Source organism: Hibiscus syriacus, unplaced genomic scaffold (genome assembly GCF_006381635.1).
Source record: "Hibiscus syriacus cultivar Baekdansim isolate YM2019G1 unplaced genomic scaffold, ASM638163v2 tig00111198_pilon, whole genome shotgun sequence".
Taxonomy (NCBI): Eukaryota; Viridiplantae; Streptophyta; class Magnoliopsida; order Malvales; family Malvaceae; genus Hibiscus; species Hibiscus syriacus.
The window spans coordinates 532069-558449 of NW_024063014.1; the positions used below are offsets into that span (position 1 = coordinate 532069).

Consider the following 26381-nt stretch of genomic DNA (forward strand, 5'->3'; position numbering starts at 1 on the left):
TAGACCAAGCATTTCATATGGGATGCACCAGTGCTAGTGGTGAAAAAGAAAGATGCACTATGCAATAATATATGGATTATCATCAGTTAAATAATGTAGCAGGTAGGAATAAGTATCATTTTCTGAGGATTGATGATCTTTTGAATAGTCAAAAAGTTTTCAAGACTCAGTATAATGCTACGAGTTCGTAGTAAAGTAATTTGGTATTGGACTAATTGTGATAGTGTTCATTAATGATGTTCGGATCTATTAGAGAATAAAGAAGATCACGATGCATATCTTCACATAATTCTTCCAACTCTTCGAGAGAAAAGTTGTATACTAAGTTAACAGAGTGTGAGTCTGGATGTCTAAGATTGTATTTTTTTGGACAGGTAGTTTGGTAGAGGGTATAAGGATGAATCCCAAGAAAGCAGACTATGGTGGAGTGTGAAACCCCCAAATGGGTCCAAGGTTCGAAGTTCTTTGGATTTGTTAATTACTATAGAAGGTTTGTAAAGAACTTTTTGATGTTTGTCTCCCCTCTGACCAAGTAATTGAGAAAAGACATACCATTCATTTAGATTGATTAATAACAAGAGAATTTCAAGACATTAAAAAGAATACTAACAGAAACCCCATTGTTAGTGTGATCCAATCTAGAAAATATATGGTTTATGCTCCATAGCATCTAAGAATAATGAAAGGAATTACCTGACTCATGATCTCGAGTTACCAATAATTGTGTTTACTTAATAAGTATAATGCCAATATCTATATGGTAAATGATGCCATATCTATACCGATCTTAAAAGCCAAAGGCATGATGCTAAATCAAAGGAGTCAAAATAAAGGAAATGGATTCGATTCCTTAAAGAATGATGATGTGCTTATCGACTACAATCAGGAAAGGCTCATATGGTAGCTGATACGATAAAGCCGAAAGACATTTCTATTATGAGAATTTGAATCCATGATTGTCTTTAACAAAAGATGGTGCTCTGATTATAGAATTAAAGTTAAAGCTTAAGCGGCTAGATAGAATAAAGGATCTTCAAAGAAAAGATGAAAATTGTTGTGCTTGTCAGAGATAGATCAAGTGGAAAAAGTTGAAATCAAAGCCCATGAAGTTAAGTTTGTTGGATGCTTATATTATCAAGGTAAGAGTCGATATTAGTGACAAAAATAAAAAGAATTATCATCGAGTTTGTTCTAAATGTCTGACAAGGCAATAAGTTAAAGTAGGGCATCAAGTGCCTTCTAGATTGTTGTAACGATTTCTATTTCTTGTGGGAATGGGAACGAATTTCAATAGAACAGACTCTGTAATAGGTAAAGATTATTTAAGATAATCTTAAGACATCTTATGATCCATAAAAGTCTTACGCAGACTTAAAAGGAAAAGAGATTGAATATCAGGAATGTGATAAAGTATTTCTTAAAGTATCACATAGGAAGAAAGTATTTCGTAGTTCAGACGCAAAGGAAAGCTGAGTCCGAGATTTATTGGACCTTGTGAGATTCTAAAAAGAGTCAGACCAGTGGTTTATCAGTTAGAATTGCCTCTGAAATGGACAATCAAAATGTTTTTCGTGTGTCGCTGCTCAGGAAGTATCGATCATAGCCTTCGCATGTTATTACCCGGAGCAATTAGAGATTCATCCAGATTTGACTTATGAAGAAAAATGAATAGAAATTTTGGCTCGAAGAGTCAAAGAACTTCGGAACAAGATGATTCCTTTGGTCAAAGTTATTTAGCGGAATCACAAAGTTGAGTAAGTTACCTGAGAAAGAGAAGATGACATGAAAAACAGTATCCACATCTGTTTACTACAAGTACGTACAAAATTCGAGGATGAATTTTTCTTAAGGGGGAGAATTGTGATGCCCCAAAAAAATTTTAGTGAGCAAAATGTAAAATTTGAAATTTTGGCGGCCAAAGTGTAAAGATTAGAAACGTTTAAGGACTAAAAGGGCAATTTCCAAAAGTTCATAGACTAAAAGTGTAATTTTCAAAAGTTATGTATTTTTCCCATAAATGAATAGTTCATCCCCAAGAATGACATTCGGGTAGAAATCAGATTATTGATCCGAAAATTTTGTTAAAAGCTAGTGTTAAAGTCCGGTAAAATTCAGTAAATTAGATCAAATAGAAATTTCAAAAAATTTGAAGGTTATTAAATTAAGCTTCAAAATATTATTTTCACATTTTAAAATGATGGAAAATAATATGCATCATTGGATTTGAGAATTAATTTCTATTTTCAATTTGAGTCGTCGAATTAAAGTGCAAGATTGAAATATTTGGAAAGTTGCATGAACAAAATCGTAAAGGTATAGTATTTTGTCTATCTTTGACTTTGGAAAGATGATCAGGGTTATGTGGCTTGGTATGGATATAAATATGAGGATTCATTAATGGTAAAATTGTCATTTCACATTAAATGAATTTTAAATTCATTTAAGCTTAATAAATGACAAATTAACATGAAATTACGTAGAAATTTCACGAGAAAAACTCATCTTCAAGCTTCCATTTCGTTCTCCCCATGAACTAAGTAGAATTGTTTTTTTAATTTTTGAGCAATTTCCTTTGGATTTTGGATCGAGCCGTGAACAGAAAATTGTTCTATTCAAAAAATGATATCATTTGGTACCATTATTGCATGTTAATCTTTCTTATGTTCAAAGATATCGAATTATATGGTTTATGTTCATGTTAGGGTTTTAAGAAATGATGATGAATTTTGATGTTATTGAGGTTGTAGATTCATTTTCAAGTTTGATTGATAATTAAAATCTCTTATACATGTGTATATAAGTTTCGACCTAACCCTAAATTTGGGGAAAATATGTGATTTGATGAAATTAAGTTATGGGTTTAATTGTAGAGGTTTTGCAATGTTGAATAGATGTTGATTTCATGCTCGAATCGAATTGAATCAACTGAAATCATGGAACCTTACACGGTTGATGTTCGACCTAAGCTTTAAGAAGTGAGAAAAATTGTGGAAAAATTATGTAAGGGTTGGAAATGAAGTAGGAAGGATTCTTCAAGCCTTAGAAAGTTATATGGAAGATTTTATAAGTTTATGAAAGTTGGGGGACCTATTTGGAAATTATAGAAAAGTATGGGTTAATGTGTAATTATTAAATAGTTATTGTACTATGCTGGAAATTTATATTAGAGTATTAAAATTGATGTTAGAATGTGAAATTGGGTCATTTTGGGAAGTTGAGAAAAGTTTAGGATAAAATCATAAATATGAAATAGTTGGGAACTTAAATGAAAGTGTTGTGTTAAGTTTGGATAAATTGGATAAAAAGGAGTTGGAATGGTCAGCTTGAAGTGATAAAGTTAACATTTATGTTGTGACATGGAAATTGTATCGAATGAGCATCGAAATGTTTTTAGGAATTTATTTTCCATTGTGGGCCTTTGTTAGTGAGATTCTAACATGTGGTTTGAAATGTATATGTTTTATAATGATTTTTATTTAAATTATGATTGAAGTAAAGATCAAGCAAAATAAGAGTTAAGGATGAATGTGAATTTCTAAGGAATGTTTGCAAGCTAAGGATGCAGGTAAGTGCATATTTAATTCATATTTATGCTATTGTACAAACATTGGCTTGCGATGAGCCAGTGACGGAGTTACAATGGTAATAAGTGAATCCTAAATGTTATGTGATTTTTGGTTCAAACATGTCTGTTCATTTGGTGATATAATAGAATTAGTGAATATGTTGAACATGCAAGTTGGTGAAACCTGCCTAGAAATTTTGTTCTAAACAATAAGTTTAGAAAATTACCATAAATTCTAAAGAAATTATTAGAGGATGAATCTTATACCTTTAGATTCTTATACCAATCTAGTTATTTTTAGAACAACAAAAACTGATTTTGAGAAATATACAAAAAGATAGGAATTTTTAATCAGGGATGGGTTAGAAAACAGGGCAGCATATTCTGCTCAAAACAACTTTTGTAAGTTAAATTTGAAATTTCACTATAAATTGTCCAAATTGAACTAGAAGAAGTACCTTATATAGTTCAATTTTTATTCGAGTCTAGTTTCTAGTGATGTAAACGGAATAATTTTTGAGTGAGTAGATTAATACAAAATAATATTTCTTTAAAGGTATTGCAAACTACCAGAATAAGAAATTGTGATGAACTTCTTAATAGAAGTGAATTTAAAGCAGATGATCAAGCTTAAAGCTTAGTGAGGCTTATATTTTGACTTCTATAAATAGTGTAAAAGTGAGTGTATTTACTATGTACTTATATGATATGAGGACGACTTGCGATGAGTTAACCTCGAATGTTTTTACTAAGAATGTTTTAACGCATTCTGAAGTATTTTCATAAAGTTTACGAAATGATTTTATTAAAGGATTTTAGGGTATGGACTGCCCTAAAACAATTAGATGTATTGTACTCTATTTAACATATATTGGTGTTTCTTAATAAACGTTTAATCTTTGTTTTGGGATATAACAACCTATAGTATGTACATTGAGAGTCATATTGCATTTCGATATACTTTGAGTATGATGGTTATCGATTGATTTTGTTTAATGCATTATTGCATTCTCATACCAGTACTTTGTGTACTTGGAGTAGTACTTTGTGTACTATGGCTCTATGTGTGCAATGATGGTGTTCATAATGAGCATTTGTTAATACTTTGAGTAAGGTGGTTATCGATCAATTTTGTTTAATGTATTTGTTGTATTTTCATATTGGTACCTTTGTGTACTTTCAGTACTTTGTGTACATTGATGGTGTTCATAATGAGTATGTGAATTACCATTTCGATATATTAGTATAGTGTTGTTGTTACTACGGTACCTATACTTTCGTTTAGCACTTATGTGCAATTTATGTACCTTGCATTCTTATATGTCATACATTAAGCTGTGAATGGATATTTTTTATTAGACCGATTGATAAGTATGTTATGCAAATGAAATAATGTTTCGCATGTTATGTGACAGAAATTTGGCTTATCAAGTCAGTTTTAAGAGTTTATATATATTTTATACGATTTAATTTGTATTTTGATCTTTTATGGCTTACTTATGCTTTAAAATGTTTTACTTACTCTTCTTATGCCTAACTAAGTGTATACTTAGTGTGTGATGATTTTCATGCGTAGGTAAAAAGAGCAAGTGGAGTGAGAAGCTGAGCTTGGCATCAATCATTGAAGATTACTTATCGGTATCGGTAATGATATACTACTGCTATTTTGAATTTCTAGTTGTCATGTATACGTGTAAAAAGAGTTCATATTGTTTTAATATGGGTTTTCACAAATGTTATAGTAGAATTATATTTATTTATTAAATTGTTTTATTTAAAGAAACCAAATTTTATTGGTTTTCAAGTATAGAAATGTTTTAAAAGACATGTGACATCTACGAGTCATGTTCAGGGACTTATATGGGAAATTGATGTTACAATATAAGCCCATATTTTATATGCATGAGAATGATTCTTTAAAACTGCATGAAACTAAGTGATTTTTAATCATTTTAATTTGAAAATCTTGGGTGATATATGTGAAATCCTAGTGTTATAGATCAGTAAAACTGATAAAAAAATATATTATTTGAGTATAAGTCTTTTTACACAGAAAAGTTTTAGTATTAAGATGATTTCTGAAATAACTCTCTTAGCATAAAATTGATAAATAATGAATGAAAATAATATTTGAATGCTAACAAATTCTGAGAGATTTTTACACTTGATCTTGCATCCATAATATACCACAATCCAATATTAGATATTGAAAGAAATCTTATGTATTTTCTTGAGAAATTAAAGCTTATAATAACTTAGCGATTATAGTTTTCAAAAATATCCTACAATCATAAAAGGATATTATGATTATGTAACTGATAATGCATCGATAAACTTCTTTTAGTGGGTATGTGTTCATCTTGAGTAGAACAACTTTTGTGAAAGCTTATGTTTTTTATAGCTCTACTGTGAAGTATGACTTAGCTAGACAAGAGATTGAATGCCTTACAAATCTATCTTGTTGAGAATCTTTAAAGAGATAAAATTCTTTATCCTTTATGTTTTTACGTGACTTGTATAAGTGATTTAAAAACCAAACCTACAATGAAAAGAGAAGACAAAAGTCTGTAAAATAAAATGAAGGTACTTTGAGATACAGTAGGATTAAAGAGAATTTATATTGATCTTTTAACTTAAAAAATGATTTATGATTTATCAAGGGGTAGGTCTTAAGCCCATTTGGTTGAGGAATTCATGTCGGACACCTAACTTAGTCTTCTAAGTTCAATGTGGTCAAACGAAGCCATAGAAAGACTCATGGTGTACATTCTTACCTGTCCCTAAGGAAAATAATGTACATGCATAAGGATGAGCTTTTGCTCTTAATGGAATTATAGCCCAGGTTTTGGGTGGTCCTATTGAGAAGGACTTGATAAATTCACCGACGTGAAAGGATGAGCTTTACACTCTCAATGAATTTATAGCTCAGGATTTGAGTGGTCATAGTGAGAAGGACTTGATGAATTCACTAACTTGAGATGTTGAGTCTTACGCTCTTAATGAGTTTATGTCCTAATATTTGGGTGCTCCTTGTGAGATGGACTTGATGAATTCACCGAATCTTAAAAAAAGAGGTTATATTGGGGTAGACTTGATGAAATCACCTACGTAAGTGTGAAGAACAACCAACTTCTTTGAAAGATATTAGGTTGTCTTTCTAGAGAACTTACTAGCATCTCGAGTTATATTGGCTAAATTGATTGATCTATCGCGAAACTCAATTAGATATGAGATTAGTCGTGTGCTATATGTTTACTCATATTTTAACAAGTTCAAGATTCGTTCACTTGTTAAGAGAAGAATTGCTTATTTCACAATGTACTAGTCTAAATCTAACAGATAATAATGCTTAAACGATTAATTTTGTTGTTGCTCTTTTCATGATTTTAATAATCTTTTATGTATTTGCATTAGTAAGGGATTGTTGGATAATGAAAATAATTAAATAAAAGATAAATATCTTTTAGAAAATTTATTTCTATATTTGGAAAATATTTAAGAGTGGTTGAGATTTTATAATAACCACATTCATTTATTACTAATTTACCCTTTATTTTTCCTTATAAATATCAAACTATACTTCACTATTTTATAGACCAATTTCTTCTTTTCTCTACAATTCTCTTCTTTTCTCTACAATTCTCTTATACTTTATTTTTGAAAAGATCAATGCCAAGCGATTTCAATTTTTAAAATATTTAGGGTGTACGAGATTGGGAAAATTGTGTTAACCTTGGGGGAACATCCATTTCCGGGATCACACCAATCTGGGCGAAATTACTTATAAGGCAGTGATTACACGTCATAATGATTATATCATTCTATTTATTTATTTATTATATGTGTAAGCCAATGTTAACATCTTCATTTTGCAACATTAATATTTTCTAACATAGTCAGCGTCGATATAAACTACAATTCAACAAATTGTGATTTTTTTTATCACTTTAAAGCATTAACAAGATTAATATTCTTATTTTCTTTTATTCTTGTAAGTAATTATGAGAGAATAACGATGAGGAGAACAATAATTTATTTTTTTTAGTTGTAACACCCCGAGTCCCGCGTAAATAGTTTTAGGTTAACCCAAATGATTTTAAATTTAAATTCATTAGCCTTGTAGGGAAGCCTAGACCCAAGTGGAGTGGATTTGGGCTTGTTTGGGGGCCAATTATATTAAAAATAGTACTTTTAAAATTATTATAAAAGAAGAAGGACCAAAAGTGTGAATAACCCTTCATGTGAATCAAAAACTATAATCATTTATTTAGTGGTTGATGTAATCGGCAGGGGAAGCACCAAAATAGGTCATTCAACCTCCCCTACCTTTTCCCGCACCCCTTTGTTTCTTTCTTTCTTCTTCATCTTCTTCCTAACCAAGATACCTAAGAAAGGTTGAAGCTTTGAGACCTTTTAAGCCTTAACCAACGACGCTAAGGTAAGAACCTTAATCTCCTCATCTCAAGCTTCATTTCAAGCCCTTAATATCTTCATTTAATCAAGGTAGCCAAAAGTGGGTTTAGTGGGGGGTTTAGAGACTCATAGTAAACCAACCCTTATTTTAGAGATTCAATCATCAAGAAATGTTCTAAACTCCATTCTAAGTTTTCCAACAATGTTAGTGAAACTTATGCTTGATTCTTGTCTAATGAGAGAAGTTGAAGAAAACTCCAAAGCTAGGGGAAAAGAGAAGCTCACTCTTGGTTGAACCTTGGGTGTTTCCAAAAGCTTAGGATATCAAGGTAACTCACTTCTAACACAACACTACCATATGTAGATAATTAGGTGTGTTTTGGTAGATTACATGAGTTATGAAGCATATCTATGGTAAATTGCATCTTTTGATTTTTTTTCAGCATGTTAAAAGACCTATTGATCTCTTTCAACACACATAACATTTTAATAACATTTGGGGACCTCAATAAGATGTTTGGGAGTGTTAGGGAGGCATTTTCGTGCCCCAAATAGGGTATTTTTGGGCACGAGTATCAGTACTAAAATAACAACACTGTTATTATTCTTCAGGTGTTAAAAACAAAGAGATTTTGGTCTAGTAGTATCGATACTCACAAGGTGTTATCAATACCGCGTTCACTTAGCAAACTTTAGTAGTCTTTTTTGGTATCAGTACTCATAGGAGTATCGATACCAAGGGTAGAGTATCGATAATTAGACATTTTTCAAAACATCAAAGCTAATTTTGGTATCGATACTCATGAAAGTATCAATACCATAGACTATAAGTATCGATACTCAAGAAGGAGTATCAATACCATCCCTTTTGTTATCAGCCTTCAATAAGTCAATAGTATTGATACCTAGAGGTTAGTATCGATATCCACAAGGTCAGTACCGATAATGAGGAATTTAGTATCGGTACCCGTGAATAGTTTTGGGTAAGAAACCCAAGGGTTTTAAGGGTTAGAATTGAGAGTCCCAATAACCCAGAACGCCATGAAATAAAACTATAAGTGAGAATAGTAATAAACTTAGAAAAGTTAGAAACAACAACAACTAAGATGACATTAAACTAGCCTTGTTTGATGCTTAGGACTCAGTCAAGACACCCGAGTTACTTTAGCAGATACAATCGTAAAATTTGATATCCAGTTAGTGCTAAGGCACTTAGCCATATAATTTCGGATCTCACCCTAGATACCCAAAGGTATATAGGAATGCTAGAGGGGTGTGTGAGCTTCGAGATGCAGAACCTTTGCCACACCATGATGCCTACTTCAACATGTTAAATTAGTATTCCCATGTCGTTATACATGTGCCACTAGCATGTACATTTTGTGAATGCATGTAGTATAATACAATTACTAGTGAGGCATTGAGGTCATAAGCTCAGTGTTCAGAATGTGTTTCCATGCGCAGATTCTTAGGAGGACGTCCAAGGAGCGTTATCGTCACAAGATATTCCAGCATAGCCGAGGCACCAGAGTAGTTCTTGATTTAGTTTAAAGGGCGTGTACTATTGTAGACCTTTGTATTCAGATGTAACTATATTTTGATTTTAAACTCAGTGCATTATTCTGGATGATTTGGGAGCTCCCCATATTTTGTAAACTCATATTTATTTTGTCTTTTATTTTATCATTGTGGATGATTATCTTATAATTATTTCAGTTGTTTTAAAAAGAAAAAATTTGGGTTAGCCACTCTGGTGATCCCATGTGACATCATGATCCAATGATCTTCATGTCGGACTAGATTAGGGCGTTACATTAGTTTTGTGCTTCTCAAGAATAAAAATGGAAATGCTTTTTGACACTTAGACCACACAAATCGGTGTTGACTCAAAACAACAAAATAAAAGCTTCCACACAAAATGTGTCATCCGAGGTAAACTCTATTCGGTTAGCATAAGTAAAAAAAAAAAATTTGCAGAAATGTTACAAGTAATTATGTCATCAAAGTATTTTCTTTGTCGTGCAGAAGAAGTCTAAGATATATCAATGGCTTAACGAAGGTTTTGAGGTGAGGATGGATACTCAATGTCTTATTCATTTTCAAAATAGGATCTATTTTGATAACGTTTAGTGCCACGTAGTTCCCATACATGTAACACTCTTAATCTTGGAAGGAGAATGCCAGTTTAAAAGAAATGCAATAATCGTTATTGCTTGTTTAAAACGACAAGAAATTCATTTCAACTCCTCAAACCCCAAAAGATGTCTACAATGACAAATTGAAAGTTAGGAATTTATGAGAAGTCGTTAAGATTAAGGGAGCAAAGCTGAATAAACATTCATATTTTGATAGAAAATATCATCAAGAATCTTAATTTCAGACAACATTGTTTAATTCTTTCTTATCCCTAATATACAAAGAAAGTAAGTGTGATTCTAATATTACATTTGATTCTTGTCCTACCATTGATATTGATACTAGCAAATAATCACCTTATGAAGATGATATTTGTGAGCAACAACAATAAAAACATTTTCTCCTCCAAAGTAATTGCACTTTAATGATATTCAGAATTTTTTTGAGGGGATAAGAAAAGAAATTTACCTCAAAGAGAAAAGAGGTCGAGAATGATAAAAAATAATTATGTTAATAACCCAACTTCGATGAGAAAACTTACACAAGAGGTAAAATCCGATAGATATCATAAAGGAGAAAAGAAAAAGACAAATGTTTTTGGAATAATCATAACTCAAATTTGTCTAGTGGTATTTTCTTTATCTTGTTGGAGTTCATAGCTCCATTGAAAGCAGCTGTTGAATCACTCCATCTACAACAATGATTACTTTTTTATTGACTTTGGTAATTGTTATTTCTTTTCAAATTTTAGATTCAATTACGAATGCTTTTGAGTGAGAGAATGATACGAGAATAGGAGTAAAACTAATCATTTGGAAAAAGAAAATGAAGTTATTTTTTAAGGATGAAAAATTAAAAAATTTACGATTTTTAAGATGAGATTTAAATATTTCTTAGTCGATATATCTTCTTTTTAAAATAAATGGCTATTAGTTATCTTTCTAACTATTTTGGAAGGCCTCAATTAAACGTTAAAAAATCAAAATACCACTGGACAAAATCGGGTAATGATAAGTCCGTAAACTTCTCTGCCTTTTTTATTTCTTCTGGCATACGCCTGCATTAATATATTAGGCATGTAAACATTGATTTGGCTCTAAAAATTTAATCATGTTTAGTCTAATTCAATTCAACTTAACTTGTATAAAAAAAAATTGACTTCGGTCCATCTAACTCACCCAAATTTTAAGTGATTAAAACACGAGTGACCCCACTTGATATATATGAACATAAAATAATTTGAACCCAACTAAACCTGAAATTAACATAAACTTATAGCTTTGAATAAACGATTCAACAATTTTAGAATAATCAACCCAACCTGTTTGACCGAATTGGTATTGACATGATCATACATGCATTGCTAAGATTAATTAAACCAATATTTTCACGGCTGAAGTTTCACATTTGGTACAGGAATCCTTATTCTCAAACAGCAAAGAGGGGAAAGAAGCGATAAAATTCAATGAACATGAAACAATTAAGAGTGGTGCACTTTCCCTATCAAATTATAAGGTAAGGGAAAGATAAGTATCATATGTCCATTTTATTTGAACCACTTTCAATGTCACATCATTAAAAATCTCCACACAAAAAAGAAAAGAGAGAAATCAAATGCAAGAAAAATTTAAGGACAAACAAACCCTTAATATCTCTCTACCATTTCATTACTTTGAAATCTTATTAGAATTAGTATTTTATTTTTGTCAATAATGAACGTAAACTTTTTATTAGGAGTTTAAACTTTTAAGAAATTAAATTAAAAATTAAGAGGATGTAAAATTATAAAATCTTAAAGGTATAAAATTAAAATATAAATAAAAACTATAAAAAATTAAATTATAAAAAAACTTCAAAGACAGTCTCTTGATCTTGTTAGATGGCTTGGGCTTAGCCTAGTTATCCATCCAATGCCCTATTACTAGTCTTCCTCATTCTCCAATTTGAAAACATTGCTACAACTAGAATACCATCAAATTTAAACATGTCAATTTGTGAAAATCTTTACACTGCAAGTTTATGACATTTTAAGTTTTATAAGAAATAATAAGAATTATAAACATAATTATGGAATAAGAATAATATTAATAAAGAATTATTACACTTGCAAAAGCATAAAATTATTGGTATGACTAGTAGGCGTCAAGGCACGTGCACTTGCTGGCAGGAACGCAGGTAGGAGAGGGCATGTGGAGTCCCGTTCAGTTTTAGAATTAAATATTAATAATAATATAATTACATCAAATATCCCTACACTATGATCCTCATTTTAAATGGGTCCTTAAACTTTTGAGTATTTTAATTTCATCCCCAAAACTATGACATTCATTCTAAATTAGTCCTTAAATTTTTGAAAAATCAAATTTCATCCCAAAACTATGACCCCCATTCTAAATTAGTCCCTATATTTTTTGAATCTTTCACTTTTATCCCGAGAGTCATCCAAATATGTAATTAGTTTCAAACATAGTTTAACCTAAATTTTATTTTATTTGAAACATATAATAACATAGTTTGGCCTGACAATTTTGTTAACAAAGGATGTGATTATATACGTATAGTTTATTATGAAATTGAAATGTTCAAGAAGTTTGGGGACTGATTTAGAATAAAGGTCATAGTATGAGGATGAAATGAAATGTTCAAAAGTTTAAGGACTAATTTAGAATGATAGTCGATATTTAGAGATGAAATTTGAATGTTTAAAAGTCTAAGGACTAGTTTAGAATAAAAGTCGTAATTTGAGGATGTGATGGAATTAACTCAAAAAATATTTACGAGTTTTTTAATAATTTACTCCATAACAACTTCCCGAATTTCAGGAAAAAAGTATAACGTCACTATTAGTTTAGTCAACTCTTAAATTTCATGATTTTGAATGACTATATATAATTAATCATAACCTCTATTATAAATAGCTGCCTTCATACAAACAAAGAGGTATTGGATGCTTTTCAAGAATAGCCTCCACCAATGACCAATTCATTATGATTTTGTAATGTTCCAATGAAACCCGTATAAATTAATGGTGTTTTATTTGGAGCTTCAATCATTATACTTTTAGAATCTCTTTCTTCTTATTTGTATTTCCATGAAAAATGCCAATCAATCTGACTCTGATTTAATGGCTGGTTATTATTTGATACAAAATAGATAAGATAATTTTCTATATATTTACAACTCCATTATCATTATCAAAGCATTCCAATAATTAAATCAAACTAAAGGTATAGAACTAAATCCTGAAATTTAATGGGTTGCCAGCAATTTTAATCACTCTTACCTGCTGTTTAGTGTCTCCATTCTCCGCCAATCATTCACAAGGTTTTTATTCCTAATTCTATCATTTCTACAAAATATTGTCGTCGGTTTTTATTCCTAATTCAAATGTATTTATTTAAATTTTTGTATAAAATTTCAATTTAAATTATAATGTGAAATGTTAAGATGATTGACATTAATGTTAATAAAAGATACAATAGTTAATATCAACTTAACTAATCTATTATTTACCTCATCAATTAATTTGATTTAACAAAGAAATAAAATATTTAAGAGTTAAAATGATTATTTTTTTGACAAGGATAAGAACCAAAGTGTTTATTGGGGGGGGGGGATGTTTGAAGAATAGACTAATTTAAAAAAGAAGAAAAAGAAGCTGACTCTTATATTGTTTTGATTGTATTGCAAAAAATGATAAAATAGGAGTAAACCTAAATTAAGAATTAGAATTGAAAATAGGGAGTTGGCTCTATCCTTGAATCTCTTGCTGACACATCATTTTCTCTTTTCACTCTCGAGTCTCCATTTCCGAGGTACAAAATCTCTCTTGTTCTATCCTTCTCTCATTTGTTCAGCACTCACTCTACCCTTCAAATTTCCCAGGTGTGTTTCATTTTCTTTTCAGTCTTTGGTTTTTCTCTTCTTTTTCTTTTGTAAGTAGGGGTTTTAATGATGATGTGCTTTCTTTCTGGGTACGTTCTAATAGTCAAAAAAACGAATATGCTTTAATGCCATCAACTGTCCTCTTTCTTTTTATTTATTTATTTATTTTGGTTGGCTCCATCAATTTCTTACGTTGAATTTACACCTGGGAAACATACTACGAAAAGAAGAAAGAGAAAGAAGAGAAAACACGAGTTTCTTAGCTGTTTTTTTTTCTTGATTCATGCTTTTCTTGTTTGTTTGTTTGTTTTTGAGTTACTGGGCATTGAACAATCCCAAATTGATACGTTTTTTCGGTGTATTGCCTTGTTATTAATAGGGAGGTTTTGTCTCTGTCTATCTGGTGCGTTATTGTTCATCTGAAAAAAAGCATTTCTTTTCTCTTTTTTATTGATTGTGGTCTTTGAATTATGTATTGATTTTGATGTTTTACAATCTGGGTAGTTGCAGAGTTCAACGCTTTAGACTTTTTGAGTGAGATTTCCCGTTGACCGTACTTTTCAAAAGGCAGTCCATTGAGAATCTGAATTATGGCTGAATTTTCAAGTGTTTGAGATCTGGATAGCGTTGGAAACTCAAAGGGGGGAGGATGTACGCGGTGGGGCGGCTAGGTAGCTATATTTCTCGTGGTGTTTATACGGTGTCTGGCCCCTTTCATCCTTTTGGCGGTGCAGTAGATATAATTGTAGTGGAACAACCAGATGGGAGCTTCAAATCGTCACCTTGTTATGTTAGATTTGGTAAATTTCAAGGGGTTTTAAAGTCAAGGGAAAAGGTGGTTAGCATCTCTGTTAATGGCATCGAAGCGAATTTCCACATGTTTCTTGATCATAAAGGGGAAGCTTACTTTCTGAGGGAGGTAGATGGCCAAGAAGGGGAATCTGATGGTGTCCCGTTTCCCTCTGGATCTGAAACAGATGAGCCTATGCCTGCTGATAGGATGCCAATGAAGTCCAAAAGCTTCAACTATGTTGCTGATAAGTCTAACTCTGTGGGTGAGGTTGATGTGAGCAATGGGAAGATTTTGGCTAGGACTACTTCCCGAAGGTCACGGATATTTGGATTTTTTGGACGGAGGTCGATGACAAAGGAGAATGGTTACCAGGAGGGTTCTGATGGTGCTGGTAACGAGGTTGGATCCATTGGAGCGTGCTGAAATTGCAGCTGACCTGTTGGAGGTGAAGTGGTCTACCAATCTTACCTCTAATAGATCAAATAATAATGTTTCCAGATTATCTTCTATGAATGATTCATTGGATAATAAAGGTTCTGAAGAAAACTGGTTCCCCTCTTCTGCGGATGATGAGGGAAAAATAACGATGAAGAAAATCAATTTAACTCTTCTGTACATGATAAGGAGGAAAATAGCATCCGTTGCCAGACATTACTTGAGGAAACTGAATGCTGCAATGAGCAAAAGGTCAGTTCTCATTCTGGCCTTGAGAACCTAGAGTATTCTGTTGAGGAAGCTAGCATTCGAGTGTCTCGTGTAAGCACCAAGCAACAAATTGTTGAAACCTTATCATTAGGTGAAGGTTTCACAAAAGATAAATGCAAAGTAATAGCCAATATTTCAGGAAGTATAGATAATCTTAGTGTTGGAAATTCGGATCACAATGAGAATGAGATGGGTTCTGTCTCAGGGACGAGTGGTCCTGATATGCAAAGTCAACTTAACCTTGAAGCATAGATGGACAAGAAATTTGATGAAGAATTGGTCTGCCACGAAAGTAATGTTGTTTTACCAGTCTGGGGGAATTCCAATAAGGAAGTTGTTCCAGAGAGTCTTCAATCTTTTGTATACCCCGAAACGTCAGAATACTCAGTAATAACATTGGATGGTTCAGATGAACAAACTCTTCAAACATTGAGCATTTCTGATGAAGGAAATGGGAAAATACATGTTCATGCTGAAACACTGGTTGCAACGACTGAGCTAGTGCCAGAGGTGAACTTTCATCCAAAATGTTTCATGTAGTTGCACAAGACATTTTACAAAAAATATGATTAAGAACATGTTGCACCTTATTTAATGATGCATTGCTCTTTTGAAGGCACTAAATTGCTTTCAACTGCACTTGAAATGTTATGACCTAATTTTTTCTTTGAAAAGTATTCCGTTTATAATCAATAAAAAAATCTTGCTGAACTGATGGAATAAATGGTTTAAATCAGGTTACAGATCTTAAGCAAAAGGAGGACATGGAGTTGGATTCTGAAGGGATATTAACAGTCTTGGAATCCTGCTCGCAAATGGTTAGTATGGACCCTGAAATTGGTTTGGAAGAAATGAAGTTACTCAGCTTTCATACCACTTCCACCATCAGTGATTCAGCGATCAAGCTGAAGATGATAAAAATACCAAGGGTGATGATTGCTGTCATGATCATGACCCGAAGAGAAGTACTCCGCCATCAGAGAGTTCCGAGGATGAACATTCCTTTTCAGTGATCTTGATGGATTGGAACTTCGTGAGCCAGATTCTGTAAATAAAGATCTTCATCCTTCAACTTGTACAGAAATGAAGGCAGTTATTTATTTAATGTTAATAATGAGTCATATTTATATCCGGATAATTTGTTCAGGAGAATTCATCCAATGATTTGGAATACTCTGTAGGAAAGTCAAGGAGCAATCCTATTAGTATTTCTAGAAATCATAGATTAGCTGGTGCGAATGATGGGTTGCAGGTGGAGTCACTCCCTAATATGTGGTCTCCTGATGTCAACTTTGATGCTAATAGCCATCTTCCAGTCAGCCATTCTCTGGACTCAAATTCTGAAACCATGAAGTGGACATCAATCAGGAAAGATGATTCGAGCCATATAGGGTCAGATGCAGACGAGGAACAACCATTAGAAGATGAAAGGTCTAGTAGCGAGGAGAGCGAAACTTCAGGGAAGCCGAAAATACTCTTAATAATCCTGCTGTCGGTAAAGAACACCTTTATATTTTGTTTTCTCTTTCTTTGATGAATAAGAGAACTCGGGTACTGTGTATTACTCTCTCAAGTTTACTCTTTACACTGCTTTTTCACCTTTTAGGGAATGCTTTAAATTCAAATATATATCTTGGGAAATTAATTCTTTCTTTGCGATGAATAAAACCCATATAATCTTGCTAAAGTACAACATGATGTGCGTACCATTTGTTTTGATTTTAAATTAAACATAAAAGAAATGGTCTGTTGTTTCGGTGCAACTGCTCTCTTGGCTATAAGTTGTTGAAAGTGACATGCATTATGCTTTCTGCAGAGATATCTCTTTGTAAACACTTATTATTTGAAGGGATGGGGGCTGAAGCTGCTTGTCAAGTATTTGATGCTGAAAAACTGGATAGCAAAAAGTTTAGCTCTTTAGGTCCTGCTGTTGTGAAGAATGATAAGCTTGTTGTTCGAGTTGGTGGCTGTTACTTTACCTGGGATGAAGCAGCCCCCATTATTTTAGGGATGGTTACATTTGGAAGTGAAGAAATATTTGAACCCAAAGGCATGATACCTGTTGACAGAGTGGAGAAATCCATTGAAGGGGATCCATCAAAAGACGTGTCCCGTAGTGGTAGCTGGAGGCTTTGGCCTTTTTCTTTGAAACGGTCAAGATCTAGGAACGCTGTGCAACCGGCTCCTGCTGAGACCAGAGGTTTCGATGCTGAGAATGCTGCAGACATTACTGTTGCCAGCAATGATGATAAACATATGCTTAAACCCAATCAGGTGAAGAAGATGATTAGGGCAATCACTCCTACCTCTGAACAGCTGGCTGCATTAAACATAAAGGACGGGATGAATCATATAACCTTCACATTTTCGACCCCTATGTTAGGGAAGCAACAGGTGGATTTGTTGAATCCTGACTTGAAGTTACTTATTCTTTCTGAAAACTTATTTAGTGCTTTGTTATTGAGATCATTTCTTATTTATCACTTATGTCTGGATGTGCTCACTCAAAAGCATATATTAAACAGGTGGATGCGAGAATCTATTTGTGGAAATGGAACCTCGTGTAGTAATATCAGATGTCGATGGGACAATTACAAGTAAGGATGTTTCTAAGATTTACTTATGCAGAAGACCCTATTATGCTACTTCATGTTTTAGATTGAGTACTGGCTAAAGTTCTCATGTCTATCTTATCAAGTTATTATATTTCCCACTGCTGATTTATTAGCTTTATTTATTCTTATAATGAGCTGTGGCCTTTTGAGGTGTTGCTCAACCAAGGTGGTAAAGCTTTGCTACAGTTGATTTACTGGATTTTTATTTATTCTTATTTGCATCTTTAACATTAACTTTTGTTTAACTTGAGTAATATTTTGTTTGGTCATCAATTTAATCTTGGGCTCAATTCATGGATGTTTTATATAACCTTGAATTTCTTTTATAATCTGCTTCTTTCTTAATTTCTTAATTGCAGCAGGTAAGGATTTTCTTGTTCATTTCTGGCTTCCCTAATTTTATGTTGTTGATACAGATCAGATGTTCTTGGCCAGTTCATGCCTATGGTCGGGATAGATTGGTCACAAACAGGTGTTGCACATTTGTTTTCAGCTATTAAGGTCTGCTGTTTTCATCTTACATTAATTTCTTAGTTCATGATACTTATTCCTTGTAAATAAAAAGAAAACCTTGGGTTAGTGAACCATGGACTGCCTTATTTCAAATTGTAGAAAAACGGTTCTATATTTTAGATGGATTCTAATGCATGATTTTGAGTAACACTGTTAATATAGTCAATGGATTAAAATTCCTCTTCCATACTGCAGAAAATGGCTATCAATTGCTTTTCTTAGTGCACGTGCAATATCCCAGGCATATATTACTAGACAGTTTGGTCAATCTTAAGCAGTAATCTATGCTGATTTGCTGCTTTTTGTTATCAAAGTCAAACAGTAAATGAGAACAAAAAAATTCAAATTTTCTTCTTTCCATTGTCCTTATTCTTGTTTGACTTACCACCATTTCTCATAGAAAGGTGAAACTCCTTGACAAATATGTCGTTCATGTCTTAGGATGGCAAGGCTTTACCAGATGGGCCTATTGTATTTCCCCTGATGGGCTTTTTCCATCCCTATATCGAGAAGGTAATTTATTTTTTTGCATTTCAGAGACAAAAAAAAAATTTATAGGGTTGATTTTCTTGTAGCAGATAGTTGACTGTTTGTGCTTAATTTCTTATTCAACTATACCATTTTAATTTACTTTTGTCTTATTTATCCTTTTGGATTTGTTGCATAGATTCTAATGTGGACATTAGTTATGTTCTATAAGTGTAGTACATATATATATAGATTTTAAAAGTGTGCCAACCCTGTGCAGAACAGGCAAATGACCTTTTTCTTTTTCATTAATTCAATTTCTATTGCATCCCAAGATGACATGGTGTGTTATCGTAATTCTTTGTCAACCCTTCGTGTATTTATGACGTTTAGCAATAACTAACTTGAGAGATGTAGCTGTACCGTCGGAAATAGATACAATAGACCAAATATTACAACCTTAAAAAAAATCAACTTTAGTGTTATGACACTTTGAGCTGCAATAAGTTCTAAACAAATATTTTTCTATTTTATTTGCAACTGTTGCATATTATCTAGGAAATTGAAAGCTTCCTCGGATGACCCCTTCGAAATCCAAATTGAATTGGGCTTCAGATTCATTATTACATGTTATCATTCTGATACGGAGCATATAGCTTATTAGAGTTGAACATCTATTCTTATCTGTTTCTTCTAGGGACAAAGCCAGGATTTTTTATGGGAAAAAAAGTAAATAATACAATTTTAAAGGGCTAAAATATAATTTATCATTGTTTTGGCTGATAACTTTATAATTTTTAAAAGGATAAATTGAAAATTTTCATTTATGGAGTAGGCTAGAATGCAATTTTACCATTATCTTAAGTGAAAACTTTATATTTCAAATGGACTGAAATCAAACTGTACCCTTTTAGAGGGGACAAGCTGCTGCCTGCACCTCGCTGGCTTCATCCCTGCTTCTTTCCCCCTCCCGAAGATATCTCAAACCACATTTTTGACTGAAACATCTTTATTTGTTTCTCAGTTATTAGAAGAGCTCCTCATGAGTTAAGATCGCTTGTTTAGAGGTTAGTTCTCTAATTTGATTTACATCCTTAACTTCTGATATGGTATTTTTGCTGTTAAATAATTAGTCTTTGCATCTTCTTGTGTGTCAAATCAGTTGAATGGGTTGAATGCAAGTCTAAGAGAATTTAAATCATTATGAGTGATGTAAATTGCACTTAATAGAATGGGATTTTAGGTGACTTATAACAAATTTATATTATTAGAACTCTTCAATTAGTCTTTTGCTCGAAACACGTTCATTCCTTGTAATTTGAATGTCTTTAATTTTTATGCATCACGAGTCTCATTGTTAAATTTTTTATGGCTTTGTATATACTATGCATTATGGCTAGAGATTTAAAATATTTCCAATATACATATGGATGACAAGGAACAGTGTGTCTAAAAGCTGGAACATTCTAATTTTCTTAATATATGTAGCTTTTGATTTACAGGAGATTAAGGCTTTGTTTCCATCTGATTGCAATCCATTCTATGCTGTTTTGGGAATAGAGACACTGATGAAATCAGCTATGTTAAGGTTGGAATCTCGAGAGGGAAAATCTTCATTATAAACCCTAAGTATTAAGGCTTTTTCATGCTTAAAGAAAGGCGACCAAGTACTTATAATGTCACTGCACCGAACATTCTCTTCTAATGGTTTAATGTTTGTAGGGTGAGGTTGCTGTGAATCGTCGTGTTGACACAAATCTTATAATTCCCTTCATGCTCTTGTTCATGGCATGTTTCCACTAACAAATTCATCCGAGCAGGTTTTGTTACCTTTCGCAACCAGTAGACTCGTCAGAGGTAAGATTAAGTTCTTTAATTCCCCATTCTTTTTGTTGTTGTCATTCACGTACGAATTAGAACTATGCTTCTGGGTCTCTATCATCTATGTTTTTTTTCTTGGTCATTTTTTTTGAGTTGTTGGGACATTCGAGCTGGAAGCAACATCCTCAATGGTACAGCAAGGTTGAGATCATCGAACTATACAAACAAACAACATTAGAGAAGGAGTGATAGTAATCTTATCATTCCAGCAAGGTCTACATCATTGCTTAGATGAAACCTCATGCATGATAGTGGAGATCTATAATATAAGGAAGATACTCTTCTACTGCTTCCGAGTAGAACTCTTGTTTCTATAATGAACTTCAACTCATGTAGTTGAATGTTTTTGGGAAACATGCTTATAGATTGCAATTGTAAAAAACAGTTGCACAAATAGTTGACGTGTTTAAAAAAATAAACTCAAGCTTGGAAGTGAAAGATCGAAGGTTTTTGGTTTTTTTTTGCTTCAATAGCAGAGAAAATGGCTTTCAATCACACATATTAATAGTTGCTGAAGATGATTAAATGAGCATTTTAAAAGTGTTGAAATGGGTCATTATTTGGCCTATGTGAAACACATATTTTTCTGATATGAAATGATAAATGCACCACAATTTTTTTTTGATTTGAGTTGATATATCACTGAAAGTTGTAGAAGATGATAATACATCACTATTTCACACATTTTCTGAAAAGTTATTAAATTATACATTGAATGACCTCTGAAAAGTGCAGAATGATAATCACCACCCATTATTGGCTTACTGAGATGACATTTCACTGGAGAGTGTTGAATGGTAATTAATGATTGGTCGTATTGTTAAATTGGCTCACTTCATATGAATCTTCCCAAGACTTGTTATTTTTATAATTGTATTGAACAAGCAACAAATATCTCTCTAAGCTATCCAGACAAGTTTTCACAGTCGTCCACCCCAAATGGACAAGTTGTTGAAATTGAAGATGGTGTTCAGTTCATGTTACAGAGGCCCCTGAACATGATGTTCCCGATAGATATATCTCATCGGTAAATGAAGAAGAAAAAAAAATTAGAGGTATGTTTCAAGTTTGAGATATCGACAAATGAACATGATGGCTGGCTTTCATCAATATTCCAATAATCAAAAGATTGAGATTATATTGAAACTGCGGATGTTCCTACTTTATCAACTATTGCACCGGTGATCGCAGTAGTAGAACAATCAAAAGATAGATAACCTCATCGGGCGACTCAGTGAAATCCTTGTTCCACTTATGATGGACAATGACACAACAATAATCGATAAATCTGATATTACCAAGGCTGCTTCAGATGGACAAGCCTTTGATATAATACTCCGCCAGTTTAGGAACATCCACCAAAAATCATACAAGCAAAAGGTTCGCACCCCTAGATGCCTCAATATCATCATGCAGTTGTAATAAATGATATAAACTATGATGCCATGAGGAATCTTGAGACTCATGATGTACGATAAACTATGATGCCATGAGGAATCTTGAGACTCATGTATGTACGATATATGTGCAGCCCACTAGTGGACCTCGGATGAAGGATCGACAGAGTTTGGAGTTGGGTCACAATTTGAGAGTAAGAAGGATGCGTAACTAGTTGTAAAGAAGTTTGTATCAAAGCTCATATGGAATTCATTGTTTGTGGAGTCTGACTAAAAGACATATTTTTTCAGATGTATTAACAACAACGTCAGCTGTAAGTGATACATGTCTCGTACCTAACGAAGATGTTCATAATTTAACTAGACTAGAATGGTTATATTATCCAAGCACTAGTTCGACCATATGAGTGAGACTTCTGCCACCTATACTAGAAATCTGAATATAAGATGAAGTGATTGTGGTCGATTTCAAGCCTTCAGATACCATGTGCTTGTAAGTAGTGTTTAAGTTAAACTCTTCTTCCTAATTTATCTCTAAAACTACTTTTTAATTTGTAGAAAATATACTCCTATTTTATCTAGGTCTCTAATTCATGTGTATAAAAAGCCTATGTAACCCTCTTGTGTACGATGGAATTTTTTCCTTTGAATAAAAGATTATAATTCTTTCATTAACGAAAAAATCTAGTTCTTTACATAGTATCAGTCACCGGCATCGATCCCATCCTTATTGTCGTCGTCGTTTGTCAACCCTCCGATCAGTAGTGTGCTTCCAGCACACTATCGTCCTCCCAATCGTGAATATTCGATCACACCGTTGTACCCATCACAACATCAAATCCCTTCTCTGAAGTCCACCGCTAAGAAAGTCGTCGCTCTCTGATGCTTCCGCCATCTGTTGAAAGTTTTACCTTGAATATCTATTCCTCTGGTGACACTCGTGTCAAGAAAGGTCTTCCCTGGTGCGATAACTGTCGGAAACCTGGTCATGTTCGTGATAAATGCTAGAAACTACATGGTCGTCCGGCCAACTGGACTCCATCGAAATCCTCCTCGCTTCCATCCCACGGTAACTCTACTGTAATAATATTGGAATGTGGTTCCTTTTCTCATCAACAATTGGACAATCTATGGAAGATGTTTGGTCATTTAAGAATTCCTCCTACTATTGAGCCCAAGTCTGCCTGCACTGTTAGGGAAGGTAGTTCTCATTTCACCTCCTTATCCCCTTCACCCGGATGTGTCTCTTGGATTGTTGATTCTGGAGTAAGTGATCATATGACGGGTAACTTCAGTTTATTTTCAACATTTCACAAAAATGGTATCTCATGCAGTGTTCGTATTGTTGATGGCTCTCTATCACTGGTTAAGGGAATGGATCGTTTTATTAATAGCCGCATTATTCTGTCCAATGTTCTATTTGTTCCAAGTTGACTTGCAATATTCTCTTGATTAGCAATTATCTACCGATTTGGGTTAACTTCTCATTTTACTCATGATCATTGTGAATTTCAGGATTTGACCTCGGGATGGTGATTGGCAATTCTAGGCGTCATGGTGGACTCTACATCCTTGACGCTCCTCCTTGCTCTCGTTCCAAATCACTCACCACACATTTCTCTTCCTTTGTTTCAGTTTTCTCCTACAGATACGGCTTATAACATTGTGTTATGGCATTTTAGGTTAGGTCACCCAAGTTTTCCTTATCTTGCAAAATTATTTCCCAAATTATTTATTAAAAAAATCCCACATTGTTTTCTTATGACATTTGTTCTCATGCAAAACACATTCTAAGCTCTTATCCTCCTTCTCCCTCCCTCTCACCTAAACTTTTTTCCTTAATTCATAGTGACATTTGGGGACCTTTACGGGTTACGGTTTACATGGAATTCGTTTGTTTATTACTTTATTGATTATCACTCTCGTACCACTTTGACCTTTCTTATGAATGACAAATCTAAGTCTTGTATCATCTTCAAATGATTCCACAAAATGGTTGAAACATAATTCCAAAGTTTCATTGGCATCCTGAAACCTGATAATGTGGGGAATACCTCTCTCAGTCGTTGGGATTTTCTTTCAGGAAAACGAAATAGTCCACCTTACTCTTGTGTCGACACTCCACAACAAAATGGGTCTCCAAACGTAAAAACCATATCTTCTTGAGGTAATCCGAGCACTCCTTTTTTCTTCTAATGTTCCAAAATACCTTTGGGTGAGGCTCTCTTAACATTTACTTTTCTAATCAATCATTTTCCTAGTAAAATGTTTTCCTTTAAGTGTCTACGGGATATCCTTTCCACCAAATTCCCTCATTTCAAACCTTTTTCCTCTTCCATTCCTCTTCGTGTCTTTGGTTGTACTGCCTTGGTCCATGACCACAATCCTTATAAGTCTAAACTTGATCCTCGGGCAATTCAGTGTGTCTTTGTTGGTTATTCATCCTATAGAAAGGTTATCGTTGCTACTCTCCTTCTACAAAACGATTCTTCACATCTATGGATGTCACTTTTCAAGAACATAAATCGTTCTTCTCAAAACCGAAATCCAAGGGAAGAGTGAGACTAAATTTCAATTTTACCGATTATTACTGAGTTACCCATCAGTCTATCTTCTACTGAAAAAACTAACACTCCACAACCTCCTAACACCACCACATCTGATAATGAAAACTAATCCACTAATCTGATCGACTCTCATAAAACACCCGGTCCATCTACCGATATTCTCATCTACAAAAGACGACCCAAAACCCTACCTTCCACACTGCAGCTAATGCATTGTCAAGAGCCAAAATCGGGTTTAAATCCATGGACAGACGAAGAAGATGGTGACCAAAGTAAGTTGGATGTGGTAATTGATATTAGTGAGTTACCAATTGCTCAAAGAAAGGGATTTAGATGATGTACAACTCATACTATTAATAAATTTGTTGCTTATGGAAAACTAATGTGTGGTCTTAAGACTTTCACAGCTCAGGTTAATCATATTCACATTCAGAAACCATAGAGGATGCATTAAAAAGTCCTGAGTAGAAGAAGTCAGTTGAAGAAGAAATTTCAGCTCTAGAAAACAACAAAACCTGGGTCATCATTGATCTACCTAAAGACAAGAAACCAGTTGGTTGCAAATGGGTCTTTATTGTGAAATTCAAAGAAGATGGAAAATTTGAGAGATATAAGGCTAGACTTGAGGCAAAAGGGTTCACTCAGACTTATGGAGTTGACTATCAGGAGACATTTGCTCCATTGCAACGTTCAACAATGTTCAAGTTCTATTATCCTTGGCGTAAACAAGGATTGGTTACTTTACCAACTAGACGTGAAAAATGCATTTCTCAATGGCAATCTTGAAGAAGAGGTCTATATGCAAGTTCCACCAGGAATTTATTATGGAAATAACCGGGTATGTAAATTACTGAAATCCTTATATGGTCTAAAACAATCACCTCGAGCATGGTTTGATAGATTCAAGAAGGAATATTACAAGACAACTACAAACAGTGTAAATCCAATCACAATGTTTGTAAAAATGCTCATAAGAAGAAGTCAATCTTGATTGTCTACGTTTATGATATCATCATCACGGGTGATGACTTAGTTGAAATCAAAAGTTAAAGACTTTACTAGCAAAGGAATTTGAAACCAAAGATTTGGGAACTCTAAGATATTTCCTAGGCATGGAGGTAGCGAGATCACAAGAAGGAATTGTCATAAATCAAAGAAAATATATTCTAGACTTACTTTCTGAAACTAGAATGACTAATTGTAAGCCCTCGGAAACTCCTATGGAAGTTAACTTAAAATTTAGTAAAGATATAAATCCGTAAACAATGAACATTATCAGAGGTTAGTGGGTAACTCATTTATCTATCTTTAACTAGACCTGACATTGCTTTTCTTGTTAGCATTGTGAGTCAATATGAATGATCCGAGAGAAGAACATCTGGAGGTAGTTAATCGAATCTTAATATATCTAAAGATGACACCAGGACATGGGTTGATTTTCAG

The 26381-nt window shown here is 33.3% G+C and overlaps 1 pseudogene; it reads left to right on the plus strand.

Moving 5' to 3' along the window:
- Positions 1-13870: 13870 nt before the first annotated feature.
- Positions 13871-24032, plus strand: LOC120155586 (annotated as a pseudogene).
- Positions 24033-26381: the final 2349 nt, after the last annotated feature.